This window comes from Heterocephalus glaber, unplaced genomic scaffold (genome assembly GCF_053883595.1).
Source record: "Heterocephalus glaber isolate CG9 unplaced genomic scaffold, H.glaber_assembly_v1.0 deba00001444, whole genome shotgun sequence".
In the NCBI taxonomy this organism is placed as follows: domain Eukaryota; kingdom Metazoa; phylum Chordata; class Mammalia; order Rodentia; family Bathyergidae; genus Heterocephalus; species Heterocephalus glaber.
Window position 1 is genome coordinate 25,830,260 of NW_028258297.1, and position 14,938 is coordinate 25,845,197.

Genomic DNA, 14,938 nt, shown 5'->3' on the forward strand with positions numbered 1-14,938 from the left:
GTCTTCTAGCAAATGGACTTAATAGATATCTACAGAGTGTTCCATCTAACAGCAACTGAACAGACATTCCTCTAAGAAGCACATGGGACTTTCTCCAAAATAGACCACATACTAGCCAATAAAGCATTATTAAGTAAATGCAAAAGAATCCATGCATATTATCAGATCATAGTGCAATGAAACTAGAAATCAATGGCAAAAGAAAGCACATAAACTATGCAAACATATGGAAATTAAACAATAGTCTCTTGATAATCAATGGAGCACAGATAAAATTAAAGAAAACATTAGACAGTTTCTACAATCAAATGATAATGCCAGTATGACATACTGGAATCTATGGGACACAATGAAAGCAGTCCTAAGAGAAAAGTTTAGCGTTGAGTTCCCACATAAGACAAACAGAACAAGCTTAAATAATTTAATGACGCACCACATGGTCCTAGAAAAACAAGAATAATCCAAACTCAAAGCTAATATGAGGAAGAAAATTATAAAGATGAGTGGAGAAATTAATGAATTGAGAGTAAAAAAACATGACACAGAATCAATGAAGAGGTGGTTCTTTGAAAGAATAAACAAAATAGACATACCCATAGCTAATCTTACCAAAATAAGGAAAGACCCAAATCCATGCAATTAGAAATGCAAAAGGTGAAATCCCAAAAGATTCTGCTGAAATCCAGATTATCAATAGCCACTTTGAGAACCTGTACTCTAATAAAATAGAAAATTTAGAGGAAGTAGATAAATTTTTAGCTACATGTGAACTATCAAACCTGAACCAAGAAGATATAAAAATCCTGAGAAAGCCAACATCAGTGAAATTGAAGAAGTAATTAAAAAAAAACCCAGCTAAGAAGAGCCCAAGACCTGACAGATTCACTGATGAATTCTACAAGAACTTCCAAGAAGATCTAAAGCCAGTACTCCTCAAACTTTTTAATGATTTTGAAAGGGAAGCAGTACTCCCAAAGTCATTCCTGGAAGCAAGCATTACCCTGACTCCAAAACCAGAAAAGGACCCAACCAAAAAAGAAAACTACAGGCCCATCTCTTTATTGAACACTAATGCAAAAATCCTCAATAAGATACTGGCAAACAGAATGCAACAAATCATCAAAAAGATCATACATCATGATCAAGTAGGATTCATTCAGGGATGCAAGAATGGTTCAACATATGTAAATCAATAAATGTAATACACCACATAAACAGAACCAAGGACAAAAATCACATGATCATCTCAATAGATGCAGGATTTTTTTTTTTTTTTAACGAAATCCAATATCCATTAATGGTAAAAACACTGAAGAAAATAGGAATGGAAGGACTTCTCAACCTTATAAAAGCCATCTATGACAAACAAACAGCCAACATCATACTAAAAGGAGAGAAGCTGAAAGCTTTCCCTCTATAATCAGGAACAAAACAAGGATGTCCACTATCACCACTTCTGTTTAATATAGTTCTCAAAACATTAGCTAGAGCAATAAGACAAAAGAAAGAAATGGAAGGTATATGGATAGGGAAGAAGAGGTTAAATTATCATTATTTGCTGACGACATAGAAGACTCCAAAATCCCACCAAAAGACTCTTAGAACTAATATCCAAATTCAGAAGTGTAGTAGAATATAAAGTCAACACTCAAAAAGAGTATCATTCCTCTACACCAAGAACAAACTCACTGAGAGGGAAATTAGGAAAACAACACTCTTCATGACAGTATCAGGAAAAAATGAAATACTTAGGAATTAACCTAAACAAGGAAATGAAAGACCTCTACAGTGAAAACTCTAGTATCTGAAGAAGGACATTGAAGAGGGTATCAAAAAAATGGAAAAATATCCCCTGTTCCTGGATAGGCAGAACCATTTCTAGAACTGTTATATAGATTTTATGCAATCCCAATCAAAATACCAATAATATTCCTTATAGAATCGGAGAAAGAAATTCTAAAATTCATTTGGAACCAGAAGAGACCTAGAATGGCAAAAGCAATTCTGGGCAACAAGGGCAAGCCAGGGGGCATCATAATCATGGTCTTCAAGTTACACTATAAAGCTATAGTGATAAAAACAGCATGGTATTGTCAAAAAAACAGATTCATGGATCAGTGGAACAGAATAGCAGATATAGAAACAACTCCAGGTGCACTCAGCTACATTATTTTTAACAAAGGGGCCAAATCCCTTTGCTGGAGGAAAGATGACCTCTTTAACAAATGGTGCTGGAAAACTGACTTTCCACATGCTGAAGGTTGAAACCGGATCCATATCTCTCGCCATGCACTAAACTAAAATCAAAGTGGATCAAAGATCTAAACATTAGAACAGAAATACTTAATCTGCTAAGGTAAAACTCTTGAAGACACAGATTTAGGCAAAATATTTTGTGAACGAAAGCTGGGTTGCACAAGAAATAATACCAAGAATCAACAAATGGGGTCATATCAAATTAAAAAGCTCCTGCACAGCAAAGGAAAACAGTAAGAGAGTGAAGAGACAACCCACAAAACCTTTTGCCAGCTACTCCTCAGAAAAAGAACTAATATCTAGAATATATAAAGAACTCAAAAAAATTAGACCCCCCCCCAAATTTAAAGACCCAATTTAAAAATGGACATCTGAAATGAATATATATTTCTCATGTGAAGAAGTACAAACTTCCAATAAATACATGAAAAAATGTTCAACATCACTGGCCATTCAAGCAAGAAATGCAAGTTAAAACAACACTGAAATGTCATTTCCATCCAGAAAGAATGACTACCCTCAAGAAATCAACCAAATCAACCAAGCAAATACTGGCCAGGCTGTGGGGATAAAGGAATCCTTCTCCATTATGGCTGGGACCATGAGCTGATACAAGCAGTATGGAAATCAGTATGGAGATTCCTCAAAAAACTAAAAATAGAAATTCCATTTGACCTAGCTATTCACCTTCTACATATCTTCCCCAAAGAGTTAAAGGCATCACACTACAGTGATGTATGCATACCCGTGTTTATAGCAGCACAATTCATAATAGCTAAATCTTGGAAATAGCCTATATGTCCATCAAGAGATGAATGGATAAAAAATGTGGTATTTATACACAATGGAGTAGTACTACTTTGCCATAAAAAAGGACAAACTTGAGTCATTTGTAGGAAAATGGATGCACCTTGAGACCATGGTAAGTGAAGTAACTCAGACATACAAGCTTAAATATTACATGGCCCCTCTTACATGAAAAACTATATATATATATGTATAGATAGATAATATATATATGTATAAGTATTTAGATAATAGGAAAAAGAGGAAAAAAAGGCATTGCATTTTTTGGTACCAGGGATCGAACTCGGGACCTTGTGCTTGCAAGGCAGGTGGCGGAACCACTGAGCTAAATCCCTGGCCCCTGAAAAAAGGTATTGTAATACACTGAGGACAACGTAACTAAGAGTGTACCTTGACTTACTACAATTGTTTTACGTGTTTTATAGGTCCTTTGGCCTATTAGTCTGGTTTTTAATCTATATATATGATAATTAACTTTATAAGGTCTTATAAGATTAATAAATGTATCTAGTGCTGGAAAAATAAAAGGGGGATGAGGGAGGGGTGAAAAAGAAGGGAATTGAAATGTGTTGTGTGCATGTACCAATCCCCTACAGTGAATGTAGTCATTACGTACTGCAAACAGGCACTAATTTAAAAAAGGAGCTTTGCTTGGCCAGTCATTTTCCTTTTCTTTTTGAGTCAGGATATGGCTTTCTAGTCCAGGCTGACCTTGAACTCACTATTTACCCCAAGTGAGCCTCAAACTCATGGCGATCCTCCTGCCTTAGCCTCCCGAGTGCAGGATTACAGGCATGTGCCACCACGCCTGGTGCCTGGCCAGTCTTTTGGGTAGTGTTCGGTCCATTTGGTACCTTTGGGCCATGAGCCAAGAATTGCAATAAAAGAACATGGGGATGAACTGAACATGGTAGCTTAGGGAAATGTTTGATCATTAGTTTATTTTAATAAAACTTTACATGAGAGACAGAGTTACTATGAATAAATGGTCCTATAGTTGGTCCTCCGCGGCTGCAGGTTATCTGAGGATTCAACCAATCACAGACTGAAAATACTTTGAAAGAAAATTGTGTCTGCACTGAACATGTACAAACTTTTTTCCATCATAATTCCTTAAACCATACAAAGCAACAACTATTTTATAGCATTTACATTGTATTAGGCACTACAAACAAAGATGATTTAAAGTATTTAGGTGTATGCATAGGTTATATGCCAATAGTATGTATGCCATTATAGACAAGGACTTGACTCCTCAGATGTTGATGCTTTTTGAGATTGGTACCTTGGAATGTATTCTTTGTGAATATCAGAGGACCACTATGTATTCTGAAGGAGTGATTATCTTCTGGACCTCAAACAATGCTGTGTTTAACACATATCAGATATGCAAAGTGCGGGGCACATTCCTATAATCCCAGAACTCTGAGAGGCTGAGGCAAAAGGATTGCAAATTCCAGCCCAACCAGGCAACTAAGCAAGTAATAAGACAGTCTCTAAAAAACAAGCAAGCAAACAAACAAATAAACAAACAAGGGCTGGGGATGTATTTCAGTGTGAAGACTGGGTTTATAAATAAATACATAAACATAAAATCAGATAATAATAATTATTATATTACTTTAAAGAAATAATCCCCTAGCCATTTGAGCAATAATTTTTATTTGTTTAGCTTTCCTTTCTTTTTACAAGTTGATTTTTTTATAAGTGATAAGTGATTAGTAAGAAGTGTCACAATGTGGAAGCAGCAAGTCAAAAGAAGGCAGAAGGGCAGGATTTTAGTTATGCCCACCACCCTCTCCAATCCCTGCCTTGCCCCTATCACATGCAAACCTTTATGCTCTGCCTTTTTAGCCTTGAATAAGTCCCTTTTTGTCTGTGCTTCATTTGCACTGACTAATAAAATGGGAATGATAACACTTCCTTAGCCCAAGGGCAGGGCAATAGGAAGAATTCTTGAGTTTCCTTTAGCTGCCAAAAGTACGATTTTTTTGTTTTGTTTTGTTTTTTGAGACAGGGTCTCACTATGTAGCTCAGGCTGGCCTTAAACTCACTATGTAGCTCAGGCTGGCCTTGAATGCACAGCAATCCTCCTGCCTCAGCTTCCTGAGTGCTGGGATTAGAGGCATGCACCACCACACCCGGCTCAAAAATATGATTTGAGGATGCAGGAGATGGCAGACAAGCAAGCAGCACTCACAAGCTGTTCCAGAATATTTGCCCAGGGGTGTATAGCTCAGTGGTAGAGCATTTGACTGCAGAATATTTGCCCAAAACAACAGGTACACAGCTCTGTAAGGATACAGGGGAACCATAGGAAATTTTTGGATTCTAACTTGAGCATGCTAGTAACCTGGCAAAGCCCACAAGTGTTGATATTCACAAAGGTTAGTAACAGAAGTAAGGCACACTGGCACTGAGTGCATGGCTACTCAGTGGGGCGGAAAGAGAAAGACCAGAGCATACTCTCCAGTGTGCTGACGGCTGCTGAACAGAGATACAGCCTGAGCAGACAGGAATTCAGCCAAGTGACCATGGCTGAGACTGATAATTCCCAACATTTCCCTACATACACAAAGCCATCTTAGAAGAATACACACCACACACACACACACACACACACACACACACACACACACTCGCATCAGTGGAACCAGCAGGTGACAAACTCAGACAGATAGATCTGGGGCAGGTGCCATCTTAAATAACTTTCTGTGCCTTGGTAGGAGTAAGGGAGATCAGAAAACCCTCATATATTTTATATCTTCAGGATGCAAGATCTACTTTTCTCCAGGTAGGCAGTGGACACCCTACTAATAGCTAATTTGGGCCCAGGAGAATGGTGACTATGACATGGAAAAACTAAAATCATGGGATCGGGGGAAATGCCCTAGAGCCTGATCCAAGGGAGACCAAAGCCCAGTCTAGGAAAGTCTCAGTGATGGCCAGATGCATGGAATCCAGCAGACAGTGAGCACATTTACCAAAGAGGAGGAAAACACATTTTAAAAAGGCAGGAAGCAAAAAAAAAAAAAAAAAAAGGTGGGTAGAACACTGATGAGTTCAGCTTCCCATCCCAGCATAGTTTCTACATATCCAAGTACCTCCATGTCACTTGGAGGCATTGAGAATAAACTTGGCAGGGTGGTGAATTCTGGAACTTTGGGCGGCAGTCTGGACCTGTCCATGAACGACATGAGTTGGTGAACAGCATAGATTTTTCAGGCCCCCTCATTCCCAGCTACAGCAGAGATTAAGTTGTAGGTTTGGGCCAGTTTTACCACTGCTGGACCTCCACCAAGTACTCATCTGTAATTATGGAAGGGCAGACCTCACCCCCCAAACTGCCCTAAATGACTGCTCCTACTTGGACAGAGGCTGAGAATGAGAAATCTGGGCTCAAAAAGATTTTCACATCCCTCTGAAGTTGTTCCACAACAGAAGACCAGGGGAAATAATGTTTCCATTATAAATAGCCCCATAAGGAAGAATACTAGACCTGGGGTGCGTGTGTGTATTAATTATTTTGCTTCAATAGTGTCTTAATTTGTTTTATATTAAAGATTATTTCATAGGGTTTTTGAACTTTGCATTTCAGCTTAATTAGATTTAATTAATTAGATTTAAACTCCTCATATCTTCTCTCACTTTCCACATAGATTCCTTTCTCTTTTTGGTTTTCTTTCTTTCTCTCAAACCCTCTTAAATATCTCCTAATTTCCCCCTTTTTTTCTGGTATATAAATATTGTCATTAAGACCTAAAAAACCTATCCTATCCTACGTTATTCCTCTCAGTTTCTTTTCCTGAATTAGTGAAATAGAAGAGAACTTTTAAAACAAGGTATAAATTGTATGTTGATACTCATATGGCTGGTTCTTTAGATGACTACTGGTAGTTATTCTGTCCTTGTAAAGTAGTGCTAGGGACTGAACCTCATACTTTGAATAGGTTTGGTATGTTGTGCTTCCATTGTCATTTGATTCTAGAAACTTTTAAATTTCTTCCCTGATTTTTTTTCTGTGATCCACTGATTATTCAGTAATGTATTATGTAATCTCCATATGTTTGTGTATCTTCTATGGCTTCTTTTGCTATTGACTTCTAGCTTCATTCCACTATGATCCAATAGTATGCAGGAGATTATTTAAATTCTTTTGTATTTATTTAAGTATGGTTTACAGACTAGGAAATGTTCTATTTTGGAAAAAAAGTTCTGTGTGTATTCTGTTGTTGGTGGATGTAACACTCTGTAAATATCTGCTAAGTCCATTTGCTCAAATATGTGGGACTCCAGAAGGCTTCATGGCGAAATCTGACAGTGGAACAGACCAGCAGATACTTAGAGCAACAGGAAGAGCGCAGGACTCTGCTCCTTCATGAGTGTTTCAACAGGCCACAGCTGGTGAGTGACTCCAGTTCACATGCCCACCACATCCCTGGAGAGAGTGCTTTGTCAGATGCCATTCCAGGGAAGGGTTGATTGTTTGAACCTGGGACTCAGAGCAGCCACAGGACAGCTTCACTTCAGGGCTCCCAGTGTTACATTTTCACAGTAACTAAGTGAGAGACAGCCATGGTCAGGTGGCCTTGGTCAGGCTGGAAAAAGACTCCCTGAGGCATTTAAGCTGAAGGACACAGATCTGCTCCCATGGCCAGAGGCCAGCTTCAGCCCAAGTTGCTCTGGATTTGAAAGTTGCAGCATTGGTGCCTTTGCCCTACTCCTACTGGCTACTGATGCCTGCATCAGCAAAGATGTAGGGTCTGTCTGTCTTCTGTAGCTACCAGTGTGAGCAGGGACACATACTGACTTGGACAATGCTTCAGAATTGTAGATTTGGAAGAAAACTATACATTCAAAATCACGGAGACATTCCTTTTACTTCTTTCTTTGTGAGTGTGTGCATTGTTTTTGGGCTCTTTTGTTGTTTTTCTTCTTTCTTTTCCTCCTTTTTTCTTCACCAGTTTATTGGGGATTGGGGAATTTTCCTTTGCACTTCTTCCTTGCTTATCTTTTTCTTACTTCATTTTTTCTTTTTTCCTCTTCTCCCTTTACTTTTTTCTCTTATTTTTATTCCACATATAATTTCCTTTCCCCCCATTTTTTTTTCCATTTTCTATTATCATCAGTCTTTTCCTATTACATTTACCTAGTTCTATAAACATTCTTTACTCCCCAGTGGGACCCTTTCTACCACTTCTCTCTCCTCCTCCTATCATATAGTTTAAGATTTCAAAATTTTCCTTTTGCAATAAGCCACACAGCTGAAGTACTCAAAAGGATAACAGAGGAGGTTAGAAAATAGATCAAAAAGGTACTCAGTGGGATAGCAGAAGATATAACTAAACAAATAATGGAAGTAATAAGCAAAATGATCCAGCTTTTATAAGATAATAAAAAGCTAGATGAATTAAACAAAATGATACAAAATATGAATGCTCATTTTAGCAAAGAATTAGAATCCAGGGCCGGGGATTTAGCTCAGTGGTCCCGCCGCCTGCCCGGCAAGTGCAAGGACCTGAGTTCAATCCTCGGTACCAGAAAAAAAAGAATTAGAATCCATAAAAAGGTTTCAATTAGAAATCCAGATTAAAAATTACATTGAGGGATTTGGGGGGTGGCTGGAGGCAGCGGCGGCGAGGAGGGGAGTTTCCTCGTGCCTCCGTTCCCGGGAGGGGGAGCGCAATCGGAGGCCACCATGCCCAGCAACAGTAGCTTGTGATTGGCCGTACCGGATATTCAGTTGCACATCCCCACATCAATGCACTGCCAATGATGAGGAAACTGAAGTCTTAGACTAGAACAGAGGCCTCCGGACTCAGCCCAGGACTCTTTTACATCATGCTACTTGGTGTTTGTCTTTACGGAACTCAGCAACATTGTATACAATCATATACAGAGAAATATCTGAAAGACAAGATTGACAGAGAACTGAAGGATTATATCCTGTGTTGTAACCTCATGGTTTAAGTGAGAATAAAAGATTAGTATAAGCAGTGATGAGGTCAACTTCTTGCAAAAGTCAGAATTTTCTCATTCAGCATTTACTTTTGGTATAGAAAGCTGTATAAGTCAGTCTAATATAAATGGTGCACTTGTCCCACCTGCTGCATTGATCTCTATTATCCAGAAAGGTCTACAGTATGTAGAGGCAGAAGTTAGTATAAATAAGGATGGTATCTTGTTTGATGGTCGGCCCATAGAATCTTTGTCCCTGAGAGATGCCGTAATGCCTGATGTAATACAAACAGGACAAGCTTACAGGGATAAGCTTGCACAGCTGCTGCAGCTGCAACCAACCAATAAGGATCTGCAAAAAAATGAAGAAAACACAGCAAATGGGGAAGAGAATGGAGCACATACTACAGCAAATAATCATACTGATAGGATGGAAGTAGATGGGGATGTTGAGATCCCTCCTAATAAAGCAGTTGTGTTATAGGGCCATGAATCTGAAGTTTTCATCTGTGCCTGGAACCCCATTAGTGATCTCTTGGCATCAGGGTCGGGAGACTCAACAGCAAGAATATGGAAGCTTAGTGAAAACAGCACTGGTGGTTCCACACAGTTAGTACTTAGACATTGCATACGAGAAGGAGGACAAGATGTTCCAAGTAACAAGGATGTAACATCTCTAGATTGGAATAGTGAAGGTGCACTTCTACCAACTGGTTCATATAATGGATTTGCCAGAACATGGACTAAAGATGATAAAATTGCTAGCACCTTAGGGCCTGTATTTGCATTAAAATGGAATAAGAAAGGAAATTTCACCCTAAGTGCTGGAGTAGATAAGATTACAGTTATTTGGGATGCACATACTGGTGAAGCCAAGCAACAGTTTCCTTTTCATTCAGCACCAGCATTGGATGTTGAGCCACAGAGCAACAATACCTTCGCTTCCTGTAGTACAGATATGTGCATTCATGTGCAGATTATGACAAGACCGACCTATTAAAACATTCCAGGGAAATACGAATGGAGTAAATGCTATCAAAGGGGACCCAACTGGCAATCTCCTGGCCTCCTGTTCTGATGACATGACCTTGAAGATATGGAGTATGAAACAAGACAATTGTGTCCATGATTTGCAAGCACATAATAAAAAAATTTATACTATTAAGTGGAGTCCAACAGGACCCAGGGACAAATAATCCAAGTGCCAACCTTACGTTAGCAAGTGCATCCTTTTATTCTACTGTTAGGTTATGGGATGTAGACCGAGGAATTTGTATCCATACTTTGACAAAACACCAAGAGCCTGTGTACAGTGTAGTGTTCACTCCTGATGGCAGGTATCTGGCAAGTGGTTCTTTTGACAAATGTATGCACATCTGGAACACACAGACAGGTGCTCTAGTTCACATCTATAGGGGAACAGGTGGAATTTTTGAACTTTGCTGGAATACAGCAGGAGACAAAGTTGGAGCCAGTGCATGAGATGGTTCAATTTGTGTATTAGACTTTCGGAAATAGCACTACTAGTTGGAAGTCATGGACCGACTATGAATGTGTATATGGCCAAAATGACTGTCCCTGACCCATGTACTGCTATAGTTCCATTTGAACCATGGCCAGTCCACTACAGCCAAATCTAAAAGAAATATATACATAATATATATAAACAAAATTGCACCCTGAAGATGACAGAGTTTTGTCACAGCTTGTGAATTCTTTTCACTAAGTGCTGGAATCTAATCTGCTGTGCACCTAAAATAGTGTTTAGAAGTTCTGGATATGAAAAACAGAAGAGAGAAAGAAATACACATTATAAAAGCAGACCATACATGTATATGTTTTTGGATACTAATGACAGCCTTGTTTCTCCCCCTTTGAATCAGCAGACACCATGGATTATATTCTTTTTTTCCCTTCAGTAGTAAGCAGTTTGTATGTAGAGAAAATGAACTTATAAAAACTTGCAGCAGTAGTTTGTTCTTGCTTTTAAATTTTGTTTTGGCTTAGATTATGGATGCATGAAGTAAGGGAGTGAATCAGTTTCTTTATATTTTTTTCACCTTTTAAAAATTCTTAAAAATACTTTCATGCATTCTTTTGAAGAGATAGATGTTTGGTCCATTTTATGGCTCTCAGAGCATATATTCAGTTGATGCACATTGTGAAAGAGGGAATTGGAAATTAAATGAAAACGTATGACTTTGGTCATGTCAATCTGTAAGACAAATCAGTGAAAGGGTATTATGCTCTGTTTTTTTGTGGTTTTTGTTTGTTTTGTTTTGTTGTTTTTGGTGATGCGGCTTAAATACAATAGCTTCTTTTGGGGGGACATTTCTGCCAATTAAAGACTAGAAGGGCACAAATTTTTTTTTTAAATACCATAGAGAAGATACATTAAAAAAAAATCTTCTGATGTTTTGTAGCCATAACTAAATTATGGTTAAAATGTGCACTATTGTGAAAAGGAGCAAAGTAGTTTTGGATTTTTTTGTTTAATTGTTTTGCTTTGTTTTCTAAGAGATTAAAATGTTTCTGGATAAGGATTAGCTTCTCAAAATGTCCATCATTCTGTATAGAAGCTTAACTATGTAATGTAACCAAACTCCAGTATTAAAAATCTCTGTTATTTTTCTTTATACAAAGCAAGATAACAGCATATAACACTGCCATTACATGGCAAAATGTTTGCTACTTTAGTTTGAAAAACAATCTTTGAAATAAAAGACTTCCTTCAAGAAAAAAAAAATATATTGAGGGCCAAGGATTTAGCTCAGTGGTTCTGGCACCTGCCTCGCAAGTGCAAAGTCCCGAGTTCAATCCCCTGTACCAAAAAAAAAAAATTATATTGAGCCAGTGTGGTGGCACACACCTGTAATCCCAAGACTCAGGAGGCTGAGGTAGAAGAATTGCTGAGAGGATAGAGGCCAGCCTGGGCTACATAGTGAGTTCAAGCCCAGCCTGAATTGCATAGCAAGACCCTACCTCAAAAAAAAAAAATTATATTGAAAGTATGGACAGCAGAATTGTCAAATGTGAGGACAGAATTTCAGAACTAGAAGACAATAATGCCTTCAAAGATGAACTAGTCAAAGACATATTAAAAGCAACATGAAAAATGGATCCAACAGCTACTAGATGATGCAAAGAAGATGAATCTAAGACTAACTGGAATAAATGGAAAAACAGAAGACAACACAAATGGCATAAAAAACTTGATCACAGAAATAATGGCAGAAAACTTCTGAAATATAGAGAAAGAAATAAACACATAAGTGAGGCATATAAAATACCAAATAGCCATGACCAAAAGAGATCCTGTCCATGTCACATTATACTCAAAGAACCAGAAGTCCATCATAGGGACACAATCTTAAAAACTGTTAGAAGAAGGCAAGAAATATAAATGTACACCTGTTAGAATTACAGCAAACTTCTCTACACAAACCTTAGTCAGTCCAGGAGGGCTTGGAGTGAAGTGTTTCAAGCTCTAAAAGACAACAACTTCCAACCCTGAGTTATGTATCTTGCAAAGCTTTCCTTTAAAATTGATAGATAACAAAGGTATTTCCATGACAAAGGGGACCTCTAGAAATTCCTGACCACAAAACCAGCATTACAAAAAAATTTGCAAGGTTATCCAAGAAAGAGAAAAATAAAACCAATGATACCAATAAGTCAAAAAAGAAAGACTACACTGGGCATGATGAGTAGCTAAGCAAAAGGAGAAAAAAAATCAGCAACAGGAAAATAATGCAACAAAAGAATAAGTCAATACCTCTCAGTAATAACTCTCAACATGAATGGTCTCAATTTCCCAATCAAAAGACATAAATTGGCAGAATGGATCAAGAAAGAAAACCCAAAGATACACCGTATACAAGAAACACATTTAATTAAAAATAAATTCAGAGATTAAAAATAAAAGGATAGAGAACAATATTCCATACAACAGGAACCCAGAAAAAAAAAGGAGTAGCTATCCTAATTTCAGACAAAATGGATTTCAAGACAAAACTCAATAGAAGAGACAAGGAGGGTCACTACATACTGATTAAGGGAACAATTCAACCGAAAAAGATAACAATTATGAACACATATACACCAAATATTGGTACTCCCAAGTTCATAAAACACATACTAATGGACATGAAACATTAGCTAAACACCAACATGATTGTATTGGTGGGCTTCAATACCCTATTGTCACAAATAGATAGATTATTAACCAGACAAAAAAATCAACAAAGAAATATCAGCGTTAATCCAAACTTTCAAAGAAATGGACTTAATAAATAGTAAAAGTATTCCATTCAAGAACAGAATACACATTCTTCTCAGCAGCACATGGGCCTTTCTCCAAAATACACCATATACTAGCCCATAAAGTGTGATTAAATGTAAAAGAATTGAAATTATCCCATGCATATTATCAGATCACAGTTCAATGAAACTAGAAATCAATGGCAAAAGAAACCACATAAACTATGCAAACACATGGAAATGAAAAAATACCATCTTTTTTTTTTTTTTTTTGGTACTGGGGATTGAACTCAGGACCTTGCACTTGGGAAGCAGGCACAGTGCCACTGAGCTAAATCCTTGGCCCAATAATACCATCTTAAATAATCAGTAGGTCACAGATGAAATTAAGGAAGAAATTAGAAAGTTTCTACAATCGAATGATAATGCCAATATGACATACTGGAACCTAGGGAACACAATAAAAGCAGTCCTAAGAGAAAAGTTTATAGCATTGAGTCCCACATCAGACAAACAGAGCAAGCTCAAATAAATAATCTAATGATGCATCTCAAGGTCCTAGGAAAACAAGAACAATCCAAATCCAAAGCTAGTGTGAAGAAGGATATTATAAAGATGAGGGCAGAAATTAATGAAATTGAGACTAAAAAAACAACAACAAAGGATCAGTAAATTGAAGAGGTAGTTCTTTGAAAGAATAAACAAAATAGACAAACCCTTAGCCAATCTTACCAAAATAAGGAAAGAAAAGACCCAAATGCATACAATTAGAAATGGAAAATGCAAGGGATGGGGATTTAGCTCATTGGCACAGCACCTGCCTTGCAAGAACAAGGCTCTGAGTTCAATCCCCAGGAACGAAAATGAAAAAAGAAAAGAAATGGAAAAGGCAAAATCATAATAGACACTGCTGAAATACAGAAGATCACTGGTTACTACTTTAAGAACATGTACTCTTAATGAAATATCAAATTCAGAAGAGAGGGATAGATACCTAGATGCATATGAACTATCAAAGTTGAACCAAGAATATATAAAAAATCTTGAATAATCCGAATCAGTCAAAGAAATGGAAGAAGTAATAAAGTACCAAGTAAGAAAAGCCCAGGTCCCAATGGATTCTCTGTCAAATTCTACAAGAACTTTAGAGAAGATCTAATGCCAGTACCCCTCAAACTTTTTAATGAAATAGAAAAGGAAGCGGTACTCCCAAAATCATTACCCTGATTCCAAAACCAGAAAAGGACCCAATTGTTAGACCCAGCGAGAGAGAACCAACCAGAGACCGATATTAAATCCATATAGGAGTTTATTACCGCTGGGACCGGAGCCGAGCGTCAGACTCGAGCCCCGACTTGGGGGAGACTAACATGTTTTATACACCTTTGAGGCCTACAGTTTCTAGGCCCCCCTATGGGATAGAACTAGCAAAGCAAGCAAAAGGTACAGGAGCAGAACGTCCTGCCATTAGAACATTTGTAAAACAATAGTTGATGAATTGTTGTTTCTAAGAGACTTTCTAAGGGGAGGAGGTTTTTAAACTTCCTCCTTCTGAGTTCATCTAAAGGGCAGGCAGGTGGGTCGTCCAGCTGCAATATGGAGTCTGTTTTGCTAACTAGGGTCCTTCACACACCAAAAAGGAGAACTACAGGCCAAT

The 14,938-nt window shown here is 37.8% G+C and overlaps 1 pseudogene; it reads left to right on the forward strand.

The window, feature by feature from the left end:
* The first annotated feature begins 9,075 nt into the window (after positions 1-9,075).
* LOC101705759 (F-box-like/WD repeat-containing protein TBL1XR1 pseudogene) lies at positions 9,076-10,671 on the forward strand (annotated as a pseudogene).
* The last annotated feature ends 4,267 nt before the right edge of the window (positions 10,672-14,938 follow it).